General features: G+C 39.5%; 1 protein-coding gene across 1 annotated transcript in view; it reads right to left on the bottom strand.

Annotated features, from left to right (window-relative positions):
- The window catches only part of gpc5a (glypican 5a), a 131,505-nt gene that overhangs the window by 70,767 nt on the left and 35,241 nt on the right, over nucleotides 1-25,497 (bottom strand). The gene's annotated exons all lie outside the window — the stretch shown is intronic.

The following is a 25,497-nucleotide window of genomic DNA, read 5'->3' as shown; positions in this document are numbered from 1 at the left end:
GCTCTTTTTTTGAACTACTGAAAGTTACAGTAAAATATTAGGACATTCAGGACCTGTTTTTTCTCAAGAAGTCACCTTTCCACATGCACTTAAAGGTCCCATATTGTGCAAAAATCACTTTATTAAGTCTTTTAGTGAAATTTGTGGGTCTTTGGCTTTCCTCCCAGGCCATAAAATGTGATGTTTAATGACAAAACATGTACTTAGTAGTGCTTGTGAATGTAAAATCCTGACCTAAAAAGAGCTGTTTCAATTTTGGGGATTTGCCGACGTCAGCGATTCCCTTTTTTGACCGATAAGGAGCAAGTCCGACCTGATTGGTCCAACGGAGTAGATACCCCTGAACCCCCTCCCCGCCCACTCCCCTTCCCACTGCTGGAGAGATTTCTGTAGCAGCGGGAAGCGGAAGGAGAATGCCAAAGTTGAAGAGCCATCACTGCTCTGTTTTGGCTGTAAACAGCCACATAGTTCCATGCACAAGCTTCCCATCTCCGAAGAAGACAAGACTGAGTGGCTAGAGTTCATTTATCAAGGAAATGTGTCAGCTACACTCAGTAAAACTGTGCATGTGTGTGCTAGTCACTTCACGGCCGACTGCTTTTCCAACTTTGGACAGTACAACAGAGGGCTAGCGAATGGACTGGTCCTGAATCCAGGTGCATTACCAACCATCTGCCAACAAACCTCGGATCCTGGAAATGTGAGTATTTTAAATGCTGTGTGCTGTGGTGCAGATGTAAGAGCTTTTCCTCAGTGTCCCCCTGTCTCTGTGTTAGCTTCAGGATGCTAACTTTAGCTGTGGTTAGCCTTTCGTTCTAACCTGTAATGTAACGGTAAACGAGCTTCACTGTTTTCTAAACATTCTGCACTTGGAGCTTGTGATGCCGCTCTCAGTGATGCAGAAGAACGGGGCGGTATCAGCGGTGGCTCATTTACATATGAAGGCCACGCCCATTAAATCCGACCGTTCTGAACAGAGGGGCTATGAGAGCCTGGAAACAATGCTGCTGTGCTTGATTATTGGCTTTTTGGACCAAAACATGTTACTACCATTTCATGAAGACTTCAATGATCCATATTAAACTGCAGAAAAGGAGCATAATATGGGACTTTTAATATTGGGCGATTGCCAGCGTTAGTTTAGGAAAAGAGGGGGTATGAGGAGTAATGCATGAGGAAGGAGAAAAAGGTATTTTGTTAAAGTGACTGTTTCATGTTTAAAAATGTTTCTGTGGAACAAAAACAACACAGAGGAAACAGTGTGCTGAAAAATTAGGAAAGCAGCAAGGAGACTAAAGCAGCTAACCTCTACCCAACATGTAGGACACCATCACTATGCCTGCTTGCTTACAGTAAATGTTCCTAACTATTTCCTAAAAACATTATGAACCAAACATTAGAAAAAAGTTTTGGACCAACTCAAACTAGCTAACTAAGAGGGTGCATTTTGGTGTGTCACTTAAATCCAAATGAGCCCCTGTCAACCTGTCCATCTCTCCAGTTGGGTGCAACATGAACGAAGCATTTGGCTAGTGAAGCATCTCATGAGCGTACTTTATGTTTGACCTTGAATCGGGTAAATATGCAGACAACAGCGTCAAAGAACCGCATCAACTAAGAATAAAAAAGATGTTGCTGAATGATGTATTATCATTCTAACACTGGATTAACCTTGAGTAGATATGAACCATTGAATCAGCCTGCATCATGTGTTTGTCTGAGTTAGGGGGAACATAAGATCCCTACATAGTGGTTCCTATTCAGAGTAAATCCATGGAAGCTTTTATGATGTGCAGCTCTGAAGGTAAGGGCAGAGATATCAGGTGAGGGGGGAGGTAAAATTACAAGTATCTACCTGTGACATCACAAAACAAATAGATTGTCACACAGTGTTATCAAACAGGGATGGATTTTAAGGTTTTATTGTTGACTTTTAAAGCACGCTCAGGACTTGCCCCTAAGTACATTTCTGATCTCCCCAGTCCATATGAGCCCCGTCATAACCTGAGGTCCTCAGCCAAGGCTCTGCTCTCGCCGTTCCACAGTCAAGGCTGAGGACCAAAGGTGACCTGGCCTTCTCTGTCAGAGCTCCCACCCTGTGAAACAACTGAGGAGATCAAAGAGGCAGACTCTTCATCCTCTTTTATATCAATCTCTTTTAAAGACACATTTTGATCGATGTGCTTTTACTGGAGATTCGAGCTCAGTATGTTTTATTGGCAGAAATGCTGCTTTTCTTTTGTTAAATTTTACCTTTAACTTTTTTTTTCTTTCAAAGTACATGGGCAGGATCTTAAACTCTTATCTTTTGTAGTTTTAAACTGTTTTTCTGTTTTTGTTGTTTTCAGTTATTTATTTATTTTTCTGATGGCTTCCTCTCCTTTATTTGTTGGTGGTTTTTAGCCTTTTATATATATATATATATATATATATAAATATATATATATATATATATATATATATATATATATATATATATATATATATATATATATATATATATATATATATATATATATATATATATATATATATGTATATATATATGTATATATATATATATATATATATATATATATATATATATATATATATATATATATATATATATATATATATATATATATATATATATATATATGTATATATAAGATTTATATATATATATATATATATATAAATCTTTAACTGCGCTTATATTTCTTCTCTTATATCTCTTCCATTCTTTGTTTCATTTTGTACAGCACTTTGTAACATTGCTTCTGAAAAGTGCAATAAAAATAAAGTTTATTATTATTATTATTATTATTATTATTATTATTATTATTAAACTACAAAAAAAGTGAGTTTTCCATAAAGTATCCCTTTAAAGCTCTTTAGGTCAACCAAAGTTGATAAATTATTGTCTGAATGAAGTGTTTGATAGATTAGAATAACCCACATTTAGAGAGGTTGTTTATTCCTACATTCAACCAATTCAGGCAAATGTGAGAAAAACAGAGCCTATTTTTGACTCTGTTAGTTGTTTACTAAAGGCTTCTGAGCACGTCTGAGTCTTTAACTTGCAGGTCACAGACTGCTCCCACTGTTTTAGATCCATTAGTATGCTTCTGCTGCCTTTGAAGGATCAATCACGAGTCGCAGCTGAGCATGTCTGTTAATTGTTGGCAGTCACACCACCTGTCTTTCATTTGTGAGCTCACGTGTGAGTTATGGTGGTGATAACTAACAGTGAATTGTTTTTAAAGTAAAGTGTCAGAGTTTCTGTTGTTGTATTTTTTTGTCTTATGTGAGAATCTGTCTGTTATAACATCTGCTGGAGAGTAAAAGCAACAATCAAGTTCTCTCGATTCTTAATCTGAAATCAATGTCCGAGTTTTCAGCCTATCAGGCTGACTTGTGTTTTTTTTTTTTCCATTTCACAGATGCACTAAGAAAAATAACTGTTGGTAGTACGGTGTAAGAATGTGTTTTCCCTGAGAGCGCTTTCATCAAAATGTTATGGAGAGAGGGGTTCAGTGGCTCAGGAGATGAAGGAGGCAGAGCGTGCACACTGTTCATGGCTGGCTGGGTGAGAAACAAAGCAGGCCTGCGGTTAGTAGGCTTGAAGGCAATACCTGCCTTCAAGTTCTCACCGAGGAAACACAAAGTCCTTCTGGCTCATCGCCGAGCGCAGAGAAGATCCAGGGGAGCCGGCCACTTCAAAGCAGCCTGTTCACTTACAGCACAAAAGGAGGGAAAATACTTCAGGCAAGACAAAGGAACATATGCAGTTTAATGTGTAAAATCAACAAGAGGGCCACGCTTCAAACAACCATCTGTTTGGTACAATAACACAGAGTTAAAATGGCAATGAGGACATTAACTTTTCAACACTGTCATTAAATAATACATCAAGATTTCCATAACTTCTGCAACAAATAACTGTGGGTTAATATTCAACAGCATATGCACTTTGAAAAGAGTTTTAGCAGGTGAGCAACACCAAAAACTAAATCAGATAAAGTCATTGATTGACAAAACCTTTGCAGACAGGTTGTAATAAGGTATTTTCATAAAGGATTATAATAATCAGGATTACAAGGTTTGCCCGTATGTGTATCTAGAACTGTGTACCTTCACTGAGAGCTGTGACAAAGAGGATAATACAACAACAGCAGTCAACAGAGCCTCCGGCAAAGATTGAGCTCCAAACATCACTACTGCCATGTTTGTTCCAATTACTAGGAAGCCCTCAGCCTTGAAGTCGTATTGACTCGTGCCAGGAGGACACCGTGGAATTAGCCAGACATCACTGTTTGAGCAAGGTGGCAGCGGTAATTAATATGGTCGGCTGGCAGGTCGTTGGGTAATGGGCACTTTGTGTTGGGAATCTGTGCTTATATTGTTTTGAGGGGATGGATTAATTACAGATTCATAAACACAACGTTTTGCCGGGTGGAGACGGACAAATAATCATATTTTCAGTGCACTCTATAAGCAAGGGAGAAAGTATCATTTCGGGACAATGAGGGAGGAAATATTGGTGACATTAAAACAAAGTAAATAGCTTAATGGATGTTAACGATAATGACAAAACAAAATGTTTTCAATAAACACTCTCCTACATATTACTGATGGGAGCAATAATATGACAACATAACTTTATTTCTTTAAAGCGGTATAATGAGTCAGGTTTTTCTTGGAAAGAATGCAGACATTAATATAAAAGCTTTCTTTCATAACCACCATTTGTCACACAACTGTTGACACCTGCCGAGTCTTGTGCTTATTATTCTGCTGTTTTAATTTCATTTAAGGTGTCAGCTTTTGCAGACATGAGTGGGTACCGGCAAAGTGTTTGTTTGACTGAGGGGCAGGCGCAAAGAACCAAGGCTTATGTTTTGAAGACATCTAGTGAAGAAATCCAGCCTTGAAGTTCTCAAAGGTGGATAAAAGCATTAAGACACTAGATGTTAGGTGAAGAAAACTATTTCTCCATATGAAAATCAATATTTTATCCAAAAAACTGTAAATTCTAAAGCTTAAGTCCAGTTTAGTGGTTTTCTTGTCCTTTATCAAGCTGAAAGCATAAAATTCCTCCAAGGTGGACTGTAACGGCACTGATACTGATGTAGCCATCGATTTGTTATTATTTCAACTCTAACATTCCTTGCACGATGAAATTTTTGTTCTCAGTGGATACAGGCCTTGAATATTTCTGATTTGTATGGTTTTCCTGCATATAGGTTTTATTCTGTGTTTTTCACTGGTTTCACTGCTTAAAAGCAAGCGAGAGTTCAAAACAAATGCATATTGATTTCTAAAGGCCTTAGATCAGAAAGAAAGCTGTCAGGAAGCGTAACAAATGCAGCTATTTTTCTTTTCTGCTACATATGGTAAGAGAAGTAAGTCAACATGTTGTGCAAGAGAAACAGTCAGACAAGTTGAAGTGATTGTGCTCACATGGATAAAATATAGAAGGGATAGTTGTGCTTTTGGTGTTTGTTTATACTTTCATGTTTTTTCTAAAATTCACAGTGCTTGGGTAAGTTGCACCACCCATTTTTAAAAGGGTAAAGAGCCCCAAAATCCCCGCGCAACAGGGGGACACAGTGTGAACTGGTTGAGTCGACAACATGTAAAGGCTGCTGGGGTCAAATCGATACATGAATTCATTTGAATTTTTTTAATTCTCTAAAATAACAAACAACAAAATACCACCTTCCCATGTTGCTGCTCACTGCCAGTAGTACTAATGTCAGGATTTTAATAAAAAAGACTGCATTCTCAATGTTGCATTCTCAATGTTGCATGTTACAAGGCCACCCTGTGTGTAGAGTTCACATACACATGTTGTGAGGGCACACAGCCTCTCTTATTTGAATATTAAGTTGGCTGGGAGGCTTGTGTAAAAGTTAGCTTAGCATGTTATAACATTGTGTGAAACCATTAGAAAAACTCAAACAATGAGACTATAAAGGCCATATATTGAAGACAGATTGTTTCTGTTTGTAGGCCTGTCATTGGCTTCTGGAGAGGTGAGCAAAGGGAAAGACAAACACAGTTTTGAATGAATGCATGTCATGCCACATTGAGTGAAGCTGGGTCCCTTATAGCTCAAACCAACAGCCTCCCTCTGATATCAACAGCTAAACCATCCCAAGCAAACTGCACCTGCACAGCTCTCTTCCAACAATTCACACACATTTACATAGACAAATGCCAGCATATGGTGCCGCACCCCTATTAGCACCGCTGCCAAAAAGGGCACCTATCTCTCGTTCACAGAGATCCATTATTAGAGTTGTAAAGAGCATGTTATATTGGACTGACAATTTCCTCGCTGGGCTAAGTAGCTCCGTGTGCACATGAGCTACTGCATCATGCATGCTGTTAATTTCAAACAGATATCAGAAGTCCTCAAATGGCAATGGAACTTTTATAACACCTCTTAAATATTTGAGTTTTATGGAGGGTAATAAGGACAAATGGAAAAGTTGCCTATCTAGGTGCTGGAATGGCCTCATAAAAACAGATGGTCACCAAAAGAGGGAAATTTTAAAGATCTTAATGCCTCAAAAGGGCAATAACGCCCAGGATTAAACAGATGTGGTAAGAGCTGGGCAGACAATAACAGACTCATCAGAGCTTTTATGAGATCAGTGATAAACATGCTCACATTCAAAATAATGTTCTGCTGTTTTTTTCTTTATAGTGCATGTAAATCGAGGGTGAACTATGAAAGTCTAATTTATCTGCAGAACAGCAATAAATGTCCTGCAGAATCTCACAAACAAATTTCTCAGTCTCAGTCAATCGCAGATTATCTAAATCATCATTCCGTTGATCAACATTATCTTCTCTCTGGCTCAAAACTTAAGAGGCTTACTCGTCTTAGCCGTCCTCATCTAGTGACCAAGCATGTCCAGATTTCTACACCTGCTTCACGGAGATGCAGAGTGAAAATGTTGAGAGGATGATTAGGAATTTATGAGGAGTTCTGTAAACACGCATAAACAAGTCAACTCGCCTGAAGGAACAGCTTTATTCACGGGCTATCAAACAGCCAAGGCAGCGAGGATGTCAGGTTTAAAGTAAACACTTAGGCTGTGATTGGACTTCCTCTCACAATGGCACTGCTTTATAACGAGGTGTCTCCTGTATCCTGCCCGGCAGCGGAGCCAGAGCATCACAAATGAACTGTAATAAGACCAGAAGAAGTAAGCCCCGGCACTTTCCTGTCTGGATATTTAAGCAGGGTAATAACATGTAATTTGTCAGCGCTATGCTCAGCAGTGCTGCAGCTCCTGCCGTCTACAGGCTATCAGTCCTTTGCTTTGAAAAGATATGAGCAAGAGGAAGAAAACAATTTCAAAGGTAATTTTTGAAACATGGGTGTGGACACGGCGAGATCTATGTCTTTAAACATGATGATGGTGCAGACATTTTATATTAAAAATAAACAAACACTAATTCTATTGTGTTATTTTTTTTAAAGAGTGTATTGAAAGCATGTTTACAGATGTTAGTTGAGTAGGATGCTGAAGTAGAGCTGGTACCATTTATAACAATTACAATGCATTAAAGTGATACACAAGTACTTCACAATTTTTTCAAGAAGTTCTTTTAAAACTAAACTTTGTCTCAGGAAATGATTACAAATTCAACTCAAATTAAAAGTCACAATCACATAAACAATGATGAGGAAAATAGAACCTTTGGGCAGGCTGAATTTTTAAAAAATAATGATGATAATTGGAAAAATATTCAAATGAAGAAACCTTGGGGGATAAACAAAAAGTTTGTTTAGCTTTTTGAGATTATGCAACTTTATTTTCATGCATAAATTAAGAGTGATATCCACAGTAAACTGGTGGTTTTGCCAATTAGAAACCGATAGGGTGAGCAGGACACCCTGAAGTACATTTCTCCCACAGTGTCAATGGGTAGATGGGTGAAATGTGCACAACCACTTTCTGTGGATTGATTTAACATGAAATGAGTGACCAGGTTGTCCTTGGCATAGGTTTTGGTATTGAGAACTATTTACTATTGCAGGGTTCCCACCAATTATAATCAAGCATTCAACACAGCCAAGTAACAAAACCTAATACGGCTCCACCTGTGATTTTTAACAGTAAACTTAAAGAAGGCCTTGGTCTAGATTTTCTGTTGCTCAAACAGAAGCAGTTTGAACAGTTAGTTGAAATCAACAAACATAATATTAGCATTTAAAAGGCAGATGTTAAAAAGCAACTGTTCAAAATAAAACCTCAAAAAGGGAAGTATCTACATTGAGGAACATGTTAATAAACAATGCTCAGCACACAGTGAGTGATTCTACATTCTCAGTCTGATCCTAAACAAACAAACATCATTTAGTCTTTGTTCCAAGACCCAGATTGTTGTGTGTGTTTAAGTTTTTGTCCCCACGTCTCTGATCAGGGTACAACAGGTGGCAGGAACAAGCCGCCGCATCTGCCGTTTCTCCAGCCACAGACTCTAAGATCCACTGCATGTCACTACACCTCTGAGAGAGCAGTGTTCATCCGCAGCAGTAAACAACACACTGGCAAAGAGAGAAGAGGAGGGGGGAATACCAACAGTCTAATCACCTCTGAGAGGCTGTTTGTGGATATTTGCTCTCAGCCTCATTCTTCTTTTCACTCTGTGTAACCTCGCCTGAAAGAGCCAGAGAGAGAAAAAAAACAGTTTCCAATGCTGTACTCAAAAGCTCCAAGGTGAATGACGGCTGCAAAACACCAGTCAGAGCAATCTGAGCTGTATTCAAGGCTTCCGAAGATTAAGGAGACTGTTTGTCTCCATATTTAAAAGAATGACAGAAATCATCGGAAGGCAAACAAGTGCAGCTGCAGAGAGGAAGACTCAATGGAAGGTGTGGGAGGAAATGTTGTTTTGTACAGAGAGCTGTGCTGCATGACTTTTATATTGTTTATTTATTAATATGCATAACACTAAAATACAGAGGATGCTCCCAACATTTCATCTATTCTCATTGGTATAAATAAGGAAGGGAAATAAGAAACTTTAATGACATACAGTAGAGCTGCAGCTGAATCACTGCCTCCAAAGCAGTTAAAAAACAAACACATCTTTCAGGATAACACACTTTAAGACTGCTTAACTCCACAAACTGATCGAATTAAAATTGATTTGTAAGTATTTGATTTCACGCTTTTAAGATTCACTTATTTTGTTCTCAGCTGTAACAATGCATCTTAATGTTAACATTAAGACAGTTATTTACCCACCAATGCTAGTCAACTAGTCATCTTATCAATGATACATGGTGATAGCACTTATACAAACTGTCTGAGCTGTAACTACATAACTGACTGCTGTGATAATGTGGTTCAACGTTTCATGCAGATTAAAAAAAAAAAACCTGACATTAAAACACAAAACTGATGACTGCTAATAAATGTGCAACAGATCTTAAGTGTTTGTTGCCACTTATTTTGGGCTGTGCTTAGTTTCTTCACAAAACAAATGAAGTTGAGCATTTTCCACCCTCAGTATCATAAGCTCCAAACACTCTGTGGCATCATTTGTTTTTTGTCCCTACAAAAGGGGCAGGTCTGCTGATATCAATTTTGTCAACAATGGCTGAGGTCCATACAAAGGACCTGTTTTAGGCAAGGGGCAACATCCACTTAGTAAAAATAAAGCCTATGTGGAACTGATAAAAGTCGCTGTTCATTGAGAATCCCCTTGAGACTGGCTGCAGAAAACCGGAAGTCACTTGAACACCCAGTCATTAACACAGACTTTTACGGCATTAAAAAGCATATTTACAGCCTGATTCAAAAAACAGCTTGGGTCTAAAACGCCGATGTCACTATCAGCACACACTGTACGGCGGGTGATTTTTTTCTTTCTGCGGTTAAGAAGTTACTAGCATCGTTTGATTTCCCTATCAGAGGCATAGCACAGGTCACGTGACCGGCAGGTGCCCTGTGAGAAAAATTCACAGCCAGGGTCATCGTGAATGTGGCTGTTGTCTAGGGATGGGTACCTTTCACATCTGAAACAATACGGTACCGATGCCCGGCACCTGGCAATCGGTACCGGTACTCAGCGGTACCAATTTTCGGTACTTTTTTGTGTTTCTGTGGTGAAAAATACCAATTTGGTTAGTAATAAAATACTTTTTTTTTTTTTTTGACTACACATATTTATTCTTCATTAAATAACCTTGCAATGCTGTGTTCATGTCCAGCATTGAAAATTGGCTACCCTTCCACTCCCTCACAGTCACAAGTAGGCATTTAGGTACCCAAACATGGTACCTTTTGATTCTACATGAACCGGTAGCCGGTACTTTAGACAGAATTCGGTCGGTACCTATAAAAGTACCTAATTCGGTACTCATCCCTACTGTTGTCCGTGGATTGGTTTCATTTCACGGTTTCAGGAACAGACTGGTGACATCCATGTTTTATACAGTCTATGGTTCCAGGTCTAAAGCTGCTGCTGCTAATTCTACAACACATTTTCTATTAACCGTTTCTACAATTTCTTTCTAAAATACTGTCAAGTCATGACTAATACGATAAAAAACAAAAAAAAATCTAATATATTGACTTTCAAAATAGATAAGATACTCATTGTATTCCTCCTACAATGAGAGAGTACAATGATACAGCAGCAAACAATAATGTGTAAAGTGATCATATCAAGAATACACAAAACATAATCATATTGTAAGGATGACCTAGAAAAAAAGTGTATCCATTAGGTATAGCATAAAGTGAAAAGAAAAAAGAGTTTCTTTCTCAGAAAACAGTTTATACATATGCAGGACTAATACAAGGTGAAGCCTCAGACTTCATTCACAGGGGTCAAGCTTGATATTCATGGATGGAAAACACAGTGTTGCTTTTTTGCATTGATAACTTGTGAACATCAATAACTTCTGCAAACACAACTGGATCTTTTCATCATGATCACTTGAAAAAGAGATAATTGGTCAAAGTCACATTGTTCACTTTTGTGATCAAGTTTTTGAGTTTAAATATCTTTCAGTGTTGCCGTAGTCTTAAACATAAACATAACCATAAAAAGCATGTTTGAATAGAGACTGTTTCTTTACATACTGACTGATGGGACGATCAATTTATCTGTCTTGGTCCCACAGATAAAATAAGAGCAGCTGAGGTAAAAGGCCAGACAAACCCTTTTATTTACCACAACAGCCATGATTATAGCCTTTATGAAGGAGAGATTTATGGCCTGTCTGTTACATCAGATTGCTTGAGCTGAAGAAAGAAGTGCTTAATAAACTGGAAACTGAAAACAAAGCGAAAAGTAGAGACAGAGATAAAATATAGAATGATTGTTTAACATTTTCTTTGCATGTCACATCACCAATCTTTCCAGAGTGACAGTAAAACTGTTCCCTCTGAGTCAATTTTATAGTCCGCTGATCACATGCTGTATAGCATCTCTCCTCTCAGCCTGTGATGGGTTTATCTGTGGTTATGTTTCCAGACTGTATCTCCCACACACGTCTCTGTGCGACCAATCACAGGAGCACAGTGCAGCTGCTAAAACACATCCCTCCCTGCCGCCACGACTCATAAGACTGCAGCTGGAAATCCCCCATGATCCATCACAACCACACCTATCTCTCAATCGCTCCCTGTTTGATACTAAATCAGTCACCATGTTTTCCCCTCAGGTGTCCCTTTCTGTTTAACTTGATTTTGTAATTAAGGAAATATTCAACAAACACCAGTGTTTAGTCGCCGTGCTCACAGCCGCAGTGTGTTCCTTTTTTTTCTCCTCCTTGCTTTGAACAGCACATTGATTCATTTAAAGAGGGGATGAGAAGTAATGTGGATAAACAGTAAACAAACAAGTGCATGAGTTGATTCATGGGATTCTGGTGCTAATTTGCTATTAGCATATTCAACAAAACGTTGAACAAACAGCCAGTGCTGTTTTGGATGATGTGCTCCCATCATTTTACAAAGTAGGATTAAAGTGTGAGTGTTGAGTCATTTAAAAAAACACAAATTTAGCTGATACTATTAGCACAAACTATGATATCATTTACCATAATGGGATTCTGTGTTGACTTTAAACTTAAAGATGAAGGTAATAGTTTTGTCTGAACACAAATAGACCTTTTCTCATTTACATCATCAGAACATTTCTCTTCCACTACACTCTACCTCTCCTTTCATTAAAATATCCCTTTGATTCTGAATTTTAGGGGTTAATTTATTTTATTCATATATTTACAATGCCCCAGATAGGCCATGAAGTTCCGTAAATATCACCTGTCCTGTAACTATGCTTTACAACCTACCTCGGAGCACGGTTAATTTTCAGAGACACCAATTTACAGCCCCCATAATATTCTTTAACAACAGGGTCGTGTCATTGTAATTAAAGCGTCAAAACAGTGTCTCTATCCTTGTTTAACTTTGGAGGGCAAGTTTGTTTGCTTCACAGTGACAATTAGTTCTCATGTTACACACCTGACTCCCAGTGTAGATCTAATTAAAGAGATATTTTTGAAAAATGACTTGTTTTAGAGTGAGTTAACAGGAGAGCGCCACATATCAGACACGCCACGGCTGTTAGGTCTCACAAGTATGGATCCGAAAGTTGTTGTATAAGTGTTGTAATTAATCAATTTATGTTAAGGAGGTGTTCACGTCAACCTGCCTTGTCTGCTTGGATAATCAGGAATTTCTACCTTTCCTTCACTGACTTCAAGTGCAGGCGTTAGCTTCCAGAAAACAACAGCAAACCAGTCCAGCTGTGTTCGTTTACCCCAAGTCAACACTGCTTCTCAGGGCTTTCATGTTTGGAGATCATATCCCAGCTTTAGGCCCTCATTTGAATTACAAGGTATTAATTTATATCCAATAACTCCATTAAGAGTCACAGGGGAAACTAAATTGGTGGCATCTGTGCAGTGATAAACAAAGGACTGAAGTAAATGAGGACACAGAAGGCAATCAGAGTGAAGGAAATATTGTCACAACACTCAGTTCAAGCAGAAGACTACAGGAGAAGATATAAACAGATACAAACCAAAGGATGGAAAATAAATATGGGGATAAGTTACTTTTATTTTAGGTATCAATGAATCTGTCTTGTATAAATAATTCATGTCATTGATTAATTTTCTTTGCTAATGAGTAGTCTACCAGTGAGCAATGGCACTGCAATTAAAACTAACTGGTTTTGCTTCCTGGCCTTAACACTTTGCCTCATGTCATCTTCCACTCCCTACACCCCACATTTTCTGTCTCACCCCAGCCGTTATAGAAACAGCAACACCTCCTCAGTTAAAATGTTAAATAATCTTGTAATTCATCATTTAATCTGAGCTTTAAAACACTGTATGGAACATTTAAAACATGGCATTAAAAAGACCAATAAAACATAGGCACAGCCATGAGCACAAAGGCCATCTTGATAAATCATTCTCTGAAGCATCTTGGCATCCATATCCGCTCACACAACAGAGAGGGTGAGAAAAAAAAACAGACTGCAACTTCAGGAAGAGGCCAGCTAACAATTCACACTGCATGAAAAAGGAGCTGTGTGTGTGTGTTGTAATGAGAATTTATCTCATTTTATAACACACACTCAAAAAAACCTACCCCACTGCAATTCAGTAAAACGTCAGGGTGACGAATGGAGCATGCGGCGTATTTGGGTTTGCTCATTTTTTGACTGGAGCAGGTTCCCAGGCTATGCAGCGAGCAGCGGCGCTAATCCTCACAACCTCTTCACACTTCTTCAGCTTGTGTCAACAGCACTGTGAGTCAGTTAGCCATTCATATGCTGCTACAGATGGTCTCATCGCTCTTCTTCAGCTCGCCGGCTGACATGATTCATGGGGCCCTGTGTCTTGATTTAGGGTCTCTTTCATATTTCTCTTCGCCCACAGCAGAGCAGCATTTCTCCAACATACCCCTGAGGCAATGACCCTGGTCTGCCTGGCCTGTCTGCCTGCCTGAGCGGGGAAAAAAGGAGCTCCGCTGGCCAAAATAGAACCAAACAGACAAACACACATGTGCATCTAAAAGGAAATAAGGTTAGCTCAAACATAAATAAAAACAGTTGAACTACACTTTATGATTAAATGAAAAATTAAAATCAATAAGGACTAACCTCATGCTGTGTTTAAGATCTTTGTCTGCCTTTTTTGCCAATATTTCTGCTTAAATTCAATGGAAAAAGAATCGTCCCAAAAGTGCATTTATTTTCCACACTAAATCTCATTCCAGTTAATTTTTCCTAACAAAAACTTCACTTTCCTCCCACCTGGAGCCAAATTTTCCCTCCAATTTGGTCTCTGTGGGCTTCAGATTGCCCTGTCAGAAAGAACTACAACAAAAGACTGTGCGCACCACTTCCTTATCTCGACCAGTAAATTACTTCGGGATCAGATACAGGCTGCCAACTCGCAGAAACTCCAGTCGCCAGACACAGATGCAGGGAAAGAAAAGAAGAGGAGATAGGAAAGAGAGAGAAGAGGAATACAGGGGGAAAAAATTGTCAGAACATGACAAGAGGAGGAGAGTAGTCCCGTGGAGACGGATAGCTTCTGAAGCTCTCAAAGGTCATCTGATGTTATCCAAAGATCATCTTCGGCTGCCTTTTTTACACACGGCTGAACAGCTGGAGTCAAGCACCTGTCAATCAAATCTTTCGTAATCTGCAGGAACAGCAAAGTGGCTTCTCTGTCTCATTGTAAATAATCTGAGGGTTCAGTTTTCACTGAAGAATCAGAACAGGAGTCAGTATAAAGACAGAAAATTATATGGAGCAAGAGAAGTTGGAAAAACTTCATCAAACATGAAAATAACCAATGATGGAATAAGTGGTCATCAGTAATCTCCTGCCTTGCAAAACTGGGCCTATGGATTACTTTTTAAGTACTTTTTAAAGTAGCATTGCTGCTGTGTTTATCATGAAGTGTGATTGAGTGTGTATGATTTTCATTGGATGTGGTACGTTATTGTGTCTTTTCTTATGCTGTCAGTCACATCATACAGGGCTTCAACCAATTTTTCTCTAACCTACCATTATTTCCTTCAGCAAGCCATTTCCTGATTGGTCCATGTTGTGTGAGTAGGGATGGGAATTGATAAGATTTTGTAATTACCGATGCCCTTATCGATTCTGCTTATCGATCTGATTCTCTATCGATTCCCTTATCAATTCCTGTTGTAAATTTTCTTGGTCCAAAAAGTAGCTTTACAGGTTTTCTGTGTCAACAACATTTAATTGAGTTTATAATGTAAGTGAATAAATGCAATTGGTCCCTGAGTCTGGATATTTCTGGGCATAATTATACAGAAACAGGTAAAAATTGCACACAATGTGACGTTGATGTACTGTGTTGTAATATATTAATAATTCAAGTAGGCCATCTAGTGTCTCAAAGTGGTTACAGCGATGGTTTAAGTTGTTTGGAAGCTTTCCGTTGTTATGAAGTCAGCCATGAGCCTTTAAATTGCCTGTTAGCTTTTGGCATTTGAAATTCTCAGTATTTTTTACAAAGAGTTGATGTGATATGTTTCTGTGATGAAAGCTAAAATTCTATTCTGAAGCTGATGTTATACTGATGTATGCTAACTGCTAGCATATCAATGAAGTTTCCCATATACGTTAGCTTTAAGCTTGGGCTATTTTCTTATTTTGGTATATAAGAGAATTTATACCATTTCAAATGTACTGCATATGAATCTCCTGAGAGAGAGTATTGTACATTTCTTTATGAAGTCTGTTCTTCAGTAAAACTTTAAGCTGAAAATCCTGAATCAGAGTTTTCTTAGATAGCTGCAGCAGACTAATCGACGTAAGGCTCGACAGCTCTGGCACAATGTAAAGAATTGATAAGGGAATCGTTAACGATATTGATGGATTGAAACATTTCTTATCAATTCTCAACAGGAACTGGTTTTCGATTCCCATCCCCATGTGTGAGCAATCTGAAACAACATGTAATAAGTCTTCATCTAACCTAATGGGTAAGCCAATATAAAAGATGACCAAGGAAACCAAGAGAAATACACTGAAGCTGTGAACAGTTAACAGTCTTTATATCAATAACACAATTTACACAAATTACACAACAAATCCAAACTCTGACTGTTGCTATGATTAAATTACTGCATTAGATGACCTTTACGAGTAAAAAGGGCAAAACGATGATGAGCTGTCAAAATGTTTTGCTTTCTTTTGCATTTATTATCATTATGCACGACATGTGTGCTCTACACACTGAGCTATTTGATCCTGTGGTGGGCACTGCTGGTTATAAATCCTGACATTTTGAACACTAATTTAATACCAGCAACCAGAGTCGGTAGATGAATCTAAAATGGAACAGTCTTTGGTTGCAGCGCTATTTCACATCAAGCCTTCCTCCGCTCTGTTGTTTTCAAACACTGGTCTCACTTGAAACAGACTCATATTTCTTTAAATACGTTAACTTATAAATTATTCAAATGATAGGTCTGTTGTTACTGCAACAAAGTCAATCCTCAGTGAAGATGAATCATAAAGTTTAATACAAGGCAAGGTGAAAGTATCTTATATTTACAGTATTTAACCCATTGATCATTTATAGTCTTGTCTTTTGATCTGTAATTAAAACCTGACTCGTGTTTTCTTTTAGTCTTGACTTCTATAAAACCTAACATTTGGCTGTTGACCCCTCTTCTTATCATTAAAGCAAAAGGAAGGAGAAATAAATGTACCATAATATAAAACCAGCGAGGCAAATTCACACATCATTTATCTACATTAGTACATTTTAAGCGTTTGCAGGCATTATTGTGATTTTTCTTCCACGCTGACACCAGCTGTTTGCTCAGGTGATATAAAATAAGAGGCCTCAGAGAGCGGTCACTTTGTGGTGTGAAGGTATGATTAAACTACCGGTAAGTCATCGGGATGCAGGCGGCGGTTTTTCACTTGCGTCGAGGGACCGTGGTGCGGCGGCATTCAGACGTGCTTCGCCTCCTCTCTGCAGCATTGTGTGCAGGAGCGGCTCCACCGTGCTGGAACCGAGCAGATGGTGAACGTATGCGGCGCTCATGCATGTCATCATCACCTTCATTAGCTGAAGGTGACATATGACATCATCTGGCCCACGTGCATTATGGGGGCCAGAAAGAGTTGTTTGCTTCTTTTTTCTTCTCTTTTATTGCAGCATGGGTTCAAGGTTGTTGATAGGAGGGCTTGAGAGTAATCACAAAGCCTCACACACACAAACACATTTTTGGATCCTCCTCTTCTTCATCCTCCTCCTCCTCCTCTTCACGCCTCCTCCTAGCATTAAGGTAAATAAGGGCTTCCAGCAGAGAGCCAATGAGCACGGGCCACTGAGCAGAGATGCATGTTTGTGTTGCCTTCCTCCCAGGACCCTGCTCGTTTATCTTGGCTGTCAGGTAAAGGGCAGACTCAGAGAAGGTGAAACTTTTTTTTTTTAATAAGGCGGGCTCAGTTTCCATAGAGACTGCTGGACAACATTACAGGGACAACGATAAGAGAGCAAAATATGTTGTGAGGACATCCCAGGGCGTGCAACATAGTTGTTTGGAGACGTTTATGTTTACGTCAGAGAAATGAAAGAGCTATTTAGATTAAGTCTCATGGAGCCTCAGGATTCAGACCTTTCAGTGTGTGCGCGGGGGAGATTAATGAGAGCAGATTCCCTTCCAGCTTTCAGCTTAGGTCAGGAGCTAAAAGGTAGGTTTCTAGTTATAAAGAGGTGCCGAGTCTTCTGTGGGTAAGAAGTCCCAGCTATAGACAGAAAAGACCTCCGATGACTGTGGGCGATGCTGCAGCAAGTGATTTTTGAGAGATGTTTCAAATATAAAGCGGTACATTCTCAGGGATGTAACTTTTTTCTTTTGGTTTATAATAAATAAAAAACAGAGGAACATTAGGATTGTCTTACGAAGCTGTCAATATTCCAAATGCAAGATGCCTACGCATTCAGAATGTTCTCTGGGGCAAAAGTGCATAAAGAAGAGACAAATTGCACAGGTAATGAATACTTAATGACTACTACATTTTTCACTTTGTGCCGGTAAACGGGAAGCATGTTTAGTTAACAAATGAGTGGAAAATCAAAGGAACAGAGGGGAACCACACGCATTGTCAAAAGCCTGCAGCCGTGAGATAAACCAACACAATGATACAAAAAGATATGAGTGTCTTTGTTTCCAGATGCACTCCTGCGAGAGAGAAATTAAGTCTCTTCTGGAGCAGAACCCAACATGGATACGGTCCACGTGTAGTCACAGAGTCGATGAGGAATACGGCGCCCTTGATAAGCCGACGCATGACTTTAATTCATGTGCAGACGTGCTTGGAGCCGCCACTGCAAAGTGCTGAATTCAGAATTAGGTGCTAAGCTTTTATTCTGTGTTCATTACAACTTAATGATTGCCTCAAATACTTACAGGAGCAACAGGAAACTGGAGGATCTTTTGTGTAGATGTCCATCCCTGAATTTTCTCTATTGGTCTATTATTTAATGCTCTGTGGTGAAGAAAAAAATGCAAGAAGCAGCTTTTGTTTTCAGCACAATATTGCTGTGTCCTTGTGATTAATTCACAAGGCGAGAGTTTTTTGTCAGCGTCTCCAGTTCTTTAAGTCTTTTATTGGGAAACAAATAGATCTCACTCACACTCAGGGCGCTCTCAGTAAAGACGTGCTACCTCTGCTCCCTCCTTTATGAGCATTAACTTCACATTTTTCCCAACTCTTTGTTGCCTGTTTTGCAGCGGCCTTTGATTTATATCTGGAGGTAAAGACGAAGAGTGCTCCGCGGGGACTGAGTCTGGCGTGCTTGCAGTAGATAGAGGCAAACGGATATCACACACCCGGGCGAGGGTGTGTGCTCTGACAGCTCATCAGTGGACAATAAGGCCTTGGCTGTTAATGTCCTGCTACCTGGCACTCTGCGGGGTCACAATCTGCTCCAGATGCTGGAGGCAGGCATCCAACTCGAGGAAGGGAGTGGACTCACTGAAAAATGAATGAAACTAGATAGACACACACATACATGCACCATCTGCGAGCAGCCAACTCCGAATTTAAAGTCTCCTCTCTTCCTCTCTCGCTGGCAGCTACTGCTGCAGCAACATCAGGGATAATATCTGGGCACAAATAAATGAAATCTCCCTTTTCCAGAAAGCTAGATTGAAAATTTATCTGTTCAGAGCAATCATGCATAATTTGACACAACGGGAGGGGGTTAAGGCGGTCACACACACGCACGCACGCGCACACACAGGAGAGGGACTTATGAACTCAATTTAGCCAGCCGGACAGAGTTCTTGATTCTGTCACTTGGGATAATCGTCAGGATGTGGTACTCTGACCGAGCCCCTGCGTCTAAACCCGGGCAGGATATAAGGTCATGTTGGAGTGGAACTCTAGCCATGCAGCACCCAGACCTCAAGTGCTCCGGTGGTTTTGTGGTTATCTGCAGTAGCCAGCTGTCGCAAGCTCTTCAAGAACGTCCCCTCTCCTCTTCCTCTGCTTCTCATCTTTCCCTCCCCTCTCCCACTTTCTCTTTCTCTCTCTCCCTCCCTCTTTCAATCAAAACTTTCCAATAAGCCTTAAAATCTCCTTTCTTTTCTTTGTTTCTTATTTAAGAGTGTAAATCTGCATTTTCCTGCAACTTTTGTTAAAAGATTGAGTTTAAAATGTGTCAGAAACATCTTGAATAGCGGCTTTGGAAGCCACAGTCCAAGGGAGAAGCACTAAATTACATGGTTGGTTCTCTGGCAGGAAAAAGAGAAAACCCTCAGCTATATTTGTATTGCACCTTCATGAACTCTTGCTGGCCTCTTAGGTTTTGAGGATACTACAGTACATTTTTACCCCAAAGTTGTTTTTTCATGCCATAGAGGGAAAACAACTCTATTTCTTTCTCGCATGAGAGTGACTAAGAGGACAGCTATGCATAATATATCTGACAGCGCATGTTTAAAAGGTTATTTCTTTTCCGTTGGAAATTAGGTCAGTTCATCACAGCAAAACGAACACGGGAGGAGGCGGTGAGAGACTTGATGTTCTGCTGCGTGTCTGTTTATCACTTAAATTCTGTTTTCTGTCTGTCACTGTCAGGGACGACATGGATAAGAAGGACCGCTGCACGGTGTACATCATCACAACGAATGCAGAGGAAGGATCAGCAATCTGGCAAGTGGCTGGTGTGTGTGTGTTTGTGTGTGTGTGAGACAAAGTGTGTGTGTGTGTATGTTTATAACCCAAAGTGCAGAGCTCCACCTGCTGGTCAAGTAATGCTGCAGCAGCACTAAAACAGGCCTGAAGCTCAAGGATTTACGACTGTAATGACCGCAGTCATTTTACTGAATGGGACCATATCTCTGCCAGCAGGTTTATTAATGGATGAAGAGTGAACATTAATGTGCGCACTGAACAAAGATTACCAGCTCATATAGTATTTCAGGCACTTTATGAACAGATCCATACTGTGTGTACATGCAGTATGAGTCTGACATTATTTACTCTCAACCTTTATGTTTAACAAGTCATTATTTAGGCTCCAACAGACCTCACTGCTCTATATGTTCACAGATTTTTATACATCTGATATATTTCTCCACATTTAACGTCTACAGTGCCTCAATATGTGGAAACAAATTTGAAGTTGTAACTCTTTTTCTCTAAATGAGCTCAAACATGCAATAAAAGTGATGAATTTTAGAAATAACCTATGTGCATGTTTTATTATCATCAGCTAACTTTTTATAGCCTCTGCCTATTGCATACTGACCAACTTTTCAAAGCATCTGTGCAACAAAAGGTAAGATGAGGTAAGGACTTCCTGCCATGACCTTCTTTTCCATGTCTTGGCATTGTTTACAGTCTGATGAGAAACCTGAGCTACAATGGCTTTGAAGGCATCCATCGAAAGACATTAATGAAAGCTAACTCATTGTTAGATGACCGTCTCTTTGATCCTCCACAGGGACTGCGTCCCTGTAACAGCCAAATACTGCAGAAATACTGGGTGACAGCATTACAGATGGAAACCAAAACACTTAAACAAGAATGTATAAATAGAGATCATTTCAGGTCAGGATGTGACTGACAAAAGATGACAAAAAAACAGAAAGCATACTGCAAAAAGAGTGTACAGCATGTTTGAAAAGTTTGGTTTATGCGTCAAAAGACCTACAACCGAAGCCTCAGCTGCATGTTAAATTTTTTGTAAAGTAACCATTAAAACTAACTTTCTCTAGCCTGTTTACAAATAATAAGAGAAAGAGTACACTACTTTTTCTCCCACGTGTTCATCATCATGTATGCACATATACAATTTAGGATTTGACAGAAGTACTAAATCAGAATCAAACCAAAACATACAGAACCACAGCACCAAAGGCTGTATATAGAGAGGACAGCGTGGCTCCGCCATTTACCATTGTATAGTTTTGAAGCCAAAGTACTCCTGTCACAGGCGCAGCCATTGAAGCAGCTGTGCAGCCAGAGTCTGCGCAGTAAAGACTGTGAGAGATTCTGGGAGAATCTGAGTGGAGCTGGGTGACAAAAATAATTATTAATTTTTTCTTTAGAGAATCTATCACTTCTTGACTCTACCTCCCAACATGTTTTACAATCACCAAAAGAAAATACACAAGAACTGCAGCTGTCACTCATCTTCAAACACGACGTAAAACCTTGTTTTAAACCTCTTATAACTAATGAAAATGAAACACTTCAGAAAAAAGAGGACCTGAATACAAGACAGCCAAATGATATCTTCATATCACCACAACAATCAGACGTGTGAAACATTTCTGAGAGGTGTGTTGATTTTTTAAAGTTTGACCATATCTCATCTGGTATGACTGGAGAGTCCGATTTTTTGACCTATTCTGCAGCCAGCCACCAGGGGGGAGCAGTTTTTGTGGCAACCTCACTTTGAGCCGAGCAAGATGACGTCCATTTTTTTCCATAGTCTCTGCACAGCACCCATAAAATGTCCTCATGCTTTCCCTCTTCAACACAGCTGTGACGTTATCTTTAGGTCAACAAACGCTTGTTAAATTTCTTAGGAGTACACTCTCAGCACGGTGAGTGAATACAAACAGCGAAGGTGCCTTGAAGCTTGTACTTGTCAAGGCAAAATGTTGAGTTGGATCCAAACATGAAACAACAATCATACAGTTATATCAGGTCAAACTGGTCAACTTTCCAGGGTGGAAATTCAGGACAACCGGATCATTCTTAACAAACTGAAAAGGCAACAAGGTCATTTTCAGATTCTGCCCCCATCATTAGTCCAAGGTGTTGTTGGCTTCACATTTTTGGTTGAATGACGAAATCAAGGCACACATAGTGATTAGTTCTTGAGGAGCAGAGAGGGTAGTTCACATCAGATGTTAGAGGTTCCTGACATCTGGGTCAGACAAAGTGTGGATGATGACTCAGACTAAATCATAAAAATATTTTTGTCTTGATTTTGTTTGAGTCTTTGCCTTTGCACAGACATGACCTCCAAACTATTCATTTAATTTACTCTAGGGGGGTAATAATTACTCTGATACACAGATATCTATTTTTTTTAATCACAGGACTGAAGAAAAAAACACTGAAAAGTTGGGGATCTTAATCATTCAACGCATGCTGTATCCTGATGGGAGCACGGTGTGGATTATGCAGCGTGGCTCACTCTGACAACCCTCAAATGAAGAAGTATGTTTCCTGAGCGGGCTGGAATAACCTAATCTCTTGATGCTTCTTCAGTGGATTCCTATTAGAAGAGCTTAAAAGCTGTCATTTCTGTTAAGCCAAGGCAAATCACCTGAGCGTCACAGCTAGCGGGTGGATGGAAGAGAAAACAAGACAAAGGAAAGATAAGAAAATGACAAAACAGTGGAGAGAAGAAGAGAAAATTACAGAGGAGAATAAAACAGATTTGAATAGAGCAGCACCGTTCTATATTTATAGAATCATTCTCAGTGAATAATTTTCGGTGCTAACTGCTAACACAGAGGAGAGGCTGTGGCTCCGGGGCCATGTCATTACCATGTCATTAACCTCTTCAGGATTAACCGGGCAGCCAAGTGGCACAGGGGAGGTCAAAGGTCTGTGCTTCGACACCCACTCCAGCATGAAGGGTGGCCTATTACAAGAAGGGCCGCACTCTTATCTGGCCGCTTGTCTTCAAGCATCTTTTTCAAATCGTACTGTAAGAAAGAAAAAAAAATCATCCCACAGCAGCGATCCCTCAGAGTTAAATTCCAACAGCAGGCAAGGTCAGTTTCCTGATTATCGTGGAAATAAAAAAACTGTTGTACTCAATTAGAAAAAGGCTCTTTGAAAGCATAAACACAGCGCCAAACACCTGGTGTGTGTTGGCAGCCATGAGACAGACTGCAGGTGGGGATGAATTAAAGCGAGTCTACACCGGAGGAGGTAATCATGAATAAAACATCACTCTTTCTTACTTGTTGAGGCTGTAGCTTTTTAGCACTGCCATAACTCCTGGTTGTTGTCCCCCACTGTCAAGAAGTGTGGGAAAAATATATTCGGAAATAGATTTTCTTATGATTAGACGTCAAACTGCATTAGGAATCAAATGTGTGGCAACTAAAAAGGAACGAGGGTCCCTGTAATCCTTTGACAAACACAATTTTGTCTTTGTCAGTCTGTGACTGAAACAGAGAAACAAAGAAGATTTACTGGTGTGCATTCGTGCGTGCTTTAGTGACTGCGTGCGTGTGTTCATTCGTGTGTGTGTGTGTGTGTGTGTGTGTGCATTTTGATACAAAGAGGCAGTGCACGGCAACCTTCCATTCCTTTAGTGAGTGTATCCATGACGGATGGAGGAAGCATGTGGGAACGTGCTAACCTTTCAGTCCTGACAGGGACCGAGTCTCCAGCTGAAGAACATCACTGTCCCTCTTACAGGAATGATCCCCGGATCATTTTTCACCACTGTTTGTCCACAGGCATAAAATCACATGAACGGTTTGATCAGTTTTCTGCTGACTTAGGCTGGATTAGTTTTTTTTTTTTTGTGTACGTGTGATGATAGCATACCTGACTTAGTTTTATGTTGTAAAAATCTGCTATGAGAGCTTAATTTGAAAATGTTAACTTGCAATATTTTTCTTATTTAATTCTGCCAATACTTTTTTAAATCTAAGTGGACATTGCAAGTGTCAAAACAATTGTGCTACTTTATTAACCCAGAGAAATAATCTTCACCATCTCTTATTTTAACTGACTTTTACATAATTGTTGCAATTTTTGTTTTTCATCTGCTCTTATTTAATCAATGTAGTTTAAGCAGGTATCAGCAACTGTTTTATACACACAAACAGCACCATTTTAACAATATGTAAACAATATGCAGACCAATCTACTAGTTGCCATACATAGTTCAGATCCAGCTGAAAGCCATAAGGGCCTGTGTCCACTAACAGCATTTTCTGGCAGCATCCAAAACGTATGCAGTTCAGCTTTTCCAGGGCTCAGAATTAAAAATACACTAAATCAAAAGGCCAGTTGTTTTTGTCACTGCGCTCTCAGTGAAAAGAGTAAAAAAATAATAATAATATTGCCACCCTTGTCAAAATCACAATTTTCATGCCAATCAATCAAAATCAAAAAGAGACAGGACATCCAATATTAGGTTTATCAAGAACCATGGTGTGGGAGAATCTTCCCATACATGATTTATTTTAAAGGTAGAGTCTGTAGGGGTTTCCTAAAAAAAAAAGAATATCAACTTTTACAGGAATAATCCTGTTATATCGTCTCCAATGGGTCTCTATACATGAATGTCAGTGTCAGTGTCTGCCACAACCCTTTTCCTCCATCTATTTGTTGATGTTTTGGTTGTGTCGGGACGTGTCTGGGTGGGGAGTAAGCGTGGTTACATCAGCCAATCACAGTGCGCAAGTGACTTTGCACATTGATGATAGTGAGTGGAGGAAGATATTCAGAGCAGCTACAATAGTGGACATAGCACAGAGGAAGAATAGAACAAAATGAAACAAAAAGCCAAACAGATAAAGCTTTTCCCTAAATGAAGGTGAAGCTTCGCTCAGCTTGGCTTCATTTGCTGCTGGACAGCAGCACAGGATGTAAAGCAACGCAAGCTGGCTTTCAGCTAACCAGGCATGTGTCAAAGCCCAGCCCAGTTTGAATGTTGTGTTTACTAAGAAGTACTGAAAATTTCTGCAGACCCTACCTCTAAACCTCTTTTTTAAGCATGTAATTTTCAGATCAAGAACTGCTTGGACATGTGTCCTTTCCATGGTCTTTACATTTTCTCTGTAAAAGTAATATCAGCCAAACAAAGAATCTCACATAGATCTTATGGTCACCAATACTTTGTATAAGGTAGCAAAACTCAATGTTGGTTGGTTACAAAAAAAGCTGTTAGTGGACACAGGCCCTTCAGTATTGATGCAGGAAAATGTTGGTGGAGATAAACAAAGGAAAATGAGTGGCTGTCAC

Source organism: Halichoeres trimaculatus, unplaced genomic scaffold, assembly GCF_033239565.1.
Source record: "Halichoeres trimaculatus isolate MK-OKI-2021-1 unplaced genomic scaffold, fHalTri1.1 fHalTri1_scaffold_3, whole genome shotgun sequence".
Taxonomy (NCBI): Eukaryota; Metazoa; Chordata; class Actinopteri; order Labriformes; family Labridae; genus Halichoeres; species Halichoeres trimaculatus.
Note: the sequence above shows the minus strand (reverse complement) of the source record. Positions and strands in the feature narration are given on the sequence as shown.